The following is a 6,000-nucleotide window of genomic DNA, read 5'->3' as shown; positions in this document are numbered from 1 at the left end:
CGGCTGTTAAGTGGGTGAAGCGGTTTGGGAAAGGGGCCATGTTGGCAAAGACTGATATTGAATCGGCATTCCGGTTGCTGCCTGTTCATCCAACCAGTTTGCGCTTGTTGGGATGTTGTTGGGATGGGGAGTTTTTTGTTGATCGTTGTTTACCGATGGGATGCTACTTGTCGTGTGCTTATTTTGAGGCCTTTAGTTCGTTTTTGGAGTGGGTGGTTAAGGATGTCTCTGGGTGCAGTTCAGTTATTCATTACCTAGATGATTTCTTATGTATTGGTCCCGGGGGGACCGGTGTATGTGATTTATTGTTGAGGACTGTTGAAAGGGTGTCGGCAGACTTTGGGGTCCCGCTTGCTCCGGGAAAGACGGAGGGCCCTGCGACTGTGATCAGTTTTTTGGGTATTGTCATTGATACTGTGAATATGGAGTGTCGCTTGCCTGAAGAAAAATTACTGGGTTTGAAGGCCGAGGTAGGGAGGGCGTTGCTGTTGAAGAAAATCAGATTGAGGGAATTACAGTCCTTGCTGGGTAAGTTGAATTTTGCGTGTCGCATTATGCCGATGGGCCGCATTTTCAGCAGGAGGCTGGCAGCAGCGACAGCAGGGGTGGTTCTTCCTCATCATTTTGTCAGATTAGGTAGTGAGTTGAAAGGGGACTTGCGGGTGTGGGCATCTTTTCTGGAAACCTTTAATGGCAGGGCTTTGTGGATGTCAGACACTTGCGTGGCCACAGAGATAGACCTTTTCACAGACGCCGCTGGGAGTGGCGGTTTTGGGGCTTATTGCCAGGGACATTGGTGTGTGGGCCGGTGGCCGGAGTCTTGGGTGCAGAGAGGCTTGGTTAGAAATTTAGCATTGTTGGAATTGTTTCCTATTTTGGTTGCTGTTGTTGTTTGGGGTGAGCTGTTCCGCGATAGGAAGATTTGTTTTTACTGCGATAATTTGGGGGTGGTCATGGCTATTAATCAATTGTCGGCATCTTCACCGCCGGTGGTTACTATTTTGCAGCAGTTGGTATTGGAATGTCTGGCTTTGAATTTGTGGGTTGTGGCTAGGCACGTTCCCGGTGTCTCTAACGGCATTGCGGATTCTTTATCTCGTTCACAGTGAGAACGATTCCGGGAGTTGGCACCAGAGGCGGACAGGGAGGGGACCGGGTTCCCGAGTCGGCTCTGGGCTCTGCTGGACGGGTAGCCGATCAGCTCATCAGGGAATCCTTGGCCCCAAATACATGGTCGGCATACAATCAGGAATGGCGGAGCTGGTTAGAATGGCGCGAGGTAGTAGGTTTGAAGGAGGATGATGACGAGTTGGCTGTCTTGCTATACATAGGCCATTGTAAGGAGATTGGTTGGTCAGTGGCAAAGATCACGCGCTGTATGGCGGGCTTAGCTTTTGGGTTTCGTGCAGGTGGGAGGCCTGATGTCACAAAGAATTTCCTGATTGCGCAGGCTTTAAAAGGCTGGAGAAAAGGACATGTAGTACAGGATCAGAGAAGGCCGGTGTCCTTCCAGTTGTTGCAGAATATGGGCAGGAAGTTGGGTGAGGTCTGTAGTTCCAATTTCGAGGAAAGGTTGTTCGGGGTAGCCTTTTCGCTTGCCTTCTTCGGGGCACTGCGGATTGGTGAACTCGTGAGTCCAAGCGTCTCCAGGCCGGGAGGTTTGTTAGGGGAGGATGTGGATTTATACTCGGATAGGGTGGAGCTAGTGGTGAGGAGGTCTAAGACGGATCAATTAGGGAGGGGGAAGAAGGTGGTTCTTTTCTCTGTACTAGGCTCGGATATGTGCCCGGTGGCACGGCTAAGGTTATTTAAGGAAGTTAGAGTGGGCAGAGAAAGGGATCCTTTGCTGATGCATGCGAATGGGTCCTTTTTATCACGGTTCCAGTTCACTAGCGTGTTTAGAGCAGTCCTGCGGACGTTGGGCCTAAAGGGGGAGGAATACGCGGGTCACTCTTTCCGCATCGGGGCCGCAACTGAGGCTGCCAGGTTGGGTTTGGGAGATGAGCTGATTAAGCGCATTGGGCGATGGGAATCGTCTCGTTTTCGTTCATATGTTCGTTTAGGGGATTGTCGAGGCTGATTGTGTTCTTTCTAATTTTAGGGCATTCCCCGTGCCTGATTTGGATTTTAGGACATACATATGTCTTTTGGGGAGCTTTGCGGGCTGATGTCAGACCGAACGGCCGCCAGCTAGGTTTGGATAGAGAGGAGGCAGTGGTTCGCTGGCTGGGGAAGCGCGGTATGGTATGGAGTGGAGTGTTACAGGAATTTCACCGTTTTGTGCGGCTTGATAGGGCTCCCGACATATTAGTTCTGCACGTGGGAGGGAATGACCTTGGGAGCAGACCATTTAGGGAGTTGATACGGGATATCAAGTTTGATCTCTTACGGTTATGGGCAATGTTTCCAGAGGTGATCACAGTTTGGTCGGATATTGTGCCGCGCCGTTATTGGAGGGATGCAAGGTCGGCTGACAAGATTAACAAGGCTCGGATCAAAGTCAACAGGGCTATTGGGCGTTTTATGGCTAGAAACGGCGCGGTGGTGGTGAGGCACAAGGAACTTGAGTCTGGTGCCGGTGCTTTTTGGAGAGGAGACGGTGTGCATTTGAACGCTGTAGGGATCGATGTTTGGTCCTTGGGACTACAGGAAGGAATAGAAACAGCGTTCCGGATGTGGGGGGGTCGCCCGGGGTCAAGGGCTTAACCCCGTGCTTGGTGGCGGAGGGGGGTCCTCGAGGTTAGTCGCATTGAGGCTTAATTATGCGGCGGGGAGGGCCCCATGAGGGGGCTGGACTCCCCTGGGTGAGGCTAATTAATGAGCACTGGGTGTTGACAATTGGTGCCCTCGAGCCAATCGCTATAGGCTGGGGGTAACAACTCCTGGAAGTGCTTAGAGGTGTGGATTGATTTATTGAGGGCCTCGGGGACCACCTTCCGTGGGGAATGTTTTTGATTATTGTTAATTTTGTATTGTTTCAATAAAGATGGCTGCTGTGGCCAATTTTATCCAACAAGAGAGTTATGTCATTTGTGGGGGGATAATTGGGCACAGCGATTAGACAATACCCTGTCATGTAGGAGCCGGACTGGAGGCAAAGCCTGGGGGTAGGCTCCCCTGACAGGGTTTGTAGGGAGCTGACTAGCTGGACAGTCATAGAAGGGGTGTCTAAGGAGAGGGTCATAAGGGGGAGGGGCTTAACGGGGTGTAGTAAGGGTATATAAGCAGAGTGCAGGCAGGAAATAGGGGTCACTGGGAGATTTTTCTGAACAGCTCCCACCCACCCTCCCTAATTTTATAATTTTTAGGAAGAATTATTGATAGGTTGTCTTTTGTCACAGTGGCCTGTGCGGAGGGGGGTCCTCGAGGTTAGTGGCATTGAGGCTTAATTATGCGGCGGGGAGGGCCCCATGAGGGGGCTGGACTCCCCTGGGTGAGGCTAATTAATGAGCACTGGGTGTTGACAATTGGTGCCCTCGAGCCAATCGCTATCGGCTGGGGGTAACAACTCCTGGAAGTGCTTAGAGGTGTGGATTGATTTATTGAGGGCCTCGGGGACCACCTTCCGTGGGGAATGTTTTTGATTATTGTTAATTTTGTATTGTTTCAATAAAGATGGCTGCTGTGGCCAATTTTATCCAACAAGAGAGTTATGTCATTTGTGGGGGGATAATTGGGCACAGCGATTAGACAATACCCTGTCATGTTTTGGCATGTCAACACTTGAACACAAGGAACAATCTCACTCGCTCAATACCTGACTGTCTCAACTGAATGACAAAATGTATGTGTGTGTGTGTGTGTGTGCACCATGTGACCACCACTGCATGCGCGCACTGTTGTCCATGTACAGTACATACTCAGTCATTCAGCATCCGCGGCGGTGCAGCAGTAGTAGTGATGGTGATTGGTGAGGTCATGCAATAAAACTTTTCTTTCAAATTAGCTTGTTTTTACTATTTTGCCATAAATTTGGGGTGCACTTTGGTATGGTATGGTTTAGGGTATGGTTTTCAATGTATAATAACAATTTCAAATTATTATGAGCCTACACAAAGTTCCACCCCCAAAATTTTGGGAACAAGAGGAATGGGAAAATCCCTGGGGAACAGAAGTTTTCTGAACTTTTTTGGGGGGAGTAACGCTACCCAACTACTTGAAATGGGTTTGGGTTGTTAGGTCTACACCAACTAGGTCGACAAGCATTGGGTCGACACCACTACGTCGACAGGCAGCAATGTTGACATGGGTCAAGGTCGACATGGGTCAAGGTCAACAGGACATTAGGTCGACACAAGCATTAGGTCGACATGGTCAAGGTTGACAGTCCAAAGGTCGACATGGGGTTTTGCACTGTTTTTGACCTGATGTCGACACAGTTGACATGGACACAGTTTGAAGCACTGATCTGTATTCAGATTTAAAAATCATCTTCCCTGCAACAGAATCTCTATACTGTGTACCCTTCTTACCATTGGTGTCCATTCCTCCCAATTTTGGTACAAAAGTATGAATTCTGTAGACGATGCCCCCGGTTTTATAATGCCATGCTGCATGTGGACATACGCGCTTTGTAGAAGCCTGGTACAATATTATACAAGCTTATAACTGTTGAGATGGATGTTTTGTGTTTCTGAACTGCATGTGATCTTTTACTGCAGAGGAACATTGTCACAGTTCAGTAAGTGAATGAAATGTTTACTAACCCTTTTGTAGAACAAATACGAGGAATGAAACAAACATACACCGTATGGGGTATATTCAATGTGGCCAACAAGGGGGTTTTTATGGAGAGGATGGCTTGTTTTTGGCGAGGATCACCGAAAACAAGCCGTCCTCACCGTTTAACCCCCTAACCAGCCGCTCGCCCTATTTCGTCAGCCGGAGAGGATTCTCCCAAATGGCGAGGTTCAACGCTAATGCAGCGATCCCGCTGCATATAGCCACAAGCCTTGTCGTTTTGACAGCCTCACTCGCTGTTTCCACCTCGCTTTTTAGAAACGGCGATGTGGAAATGGCAGGTGCAGGGGTGTCAATATCTAACAGTTGTTAATATTCTGTGACCAATGCTTAAACATAGGTAACATGGATGTCCCATCCCTAAGTAAAGCTGGCCATACACTTGTAGGATTTGGGCTTTTTTTTTCGTCCAAAGGACTAGGCAGAGAAATTGGGTGAAAAGTGGCCAAATCGGATGTGCATAAGCTCCAATTCTGATCTGTACACATCGGATCTGGAGATCGCAAGTGCTGCTGGATCCGAGTAAACCTTCTTGCAATCGCCAGATCCGATATGCTCAGATCACAATCAGAGGTTATGTAAATGCTAATGGATGCATGCGATGTATCGTGCACAGTCCAGCACCCGGGCAGTTGTCAAGGTATCGCATGCAATATCTCAGTGCATGGGGGGAGGGCCCTTTAGAATAAACAAGTCAAGGATAAAATGTTTAAACAGTCTAGACCAGGGTTGCCTACCCTCCCGGATTGGCGGGGAGGGTCCCGGAATCGGGTCCCCCTCTCGACCCCCCGGAAAGGTGGGCAGTCCTCCCGGATTCTGCCACACCTTCACCTTCAGCGTGCATGCACTGGCCCCACACTTGTGCAGAAGATGTGGAAATCTTTATGGGCATTATCAGACCCCCTTTTTCTACCGTCCCCGTAGTTGCTGAGCCCACAGTAATTTTAAAGGAGATGCAATTTAGCAGAGATGACATTACAGAAGGAAGATGCAATGAGCTGGGGAATAAGAAATGTTATGGGTTGTATATACTGTAGAAGAAGCAAAAGTATACTAGCAGGTGGAATACTATGGGAGGCCGGAAGGAGAGAGGGGGATGCAGGGATGGTGTGGGAATAATACAGTGTGAACGTAGGCAGAAGGTGGAGGGAGTTACGGTGCAAACACAATGGGCGTTTCTGCCCAGCATGTATACATAGCAACGATAGTAAAATGATGGCCCAAGCGGAGGTGGACGGCTCTCCATAGCAGGATGCTATG

The sequence above is a fragment of the Crinia signifera genome, chromosome 2 (assembly GCF_055691185.1).
Source record: "Crinia signifera chromosome 2, ASM5569118v1, whole genome shotgun sequence".
Classification (NCBI taxonomy): Eukaryota; Metazoa; Chordata; class Amphibia; order Anura; family Myobatrachidae; genus Crinia; species Crinia signifera.
This window is presented reverse-complemented; position numbering follows the sequence as displayed.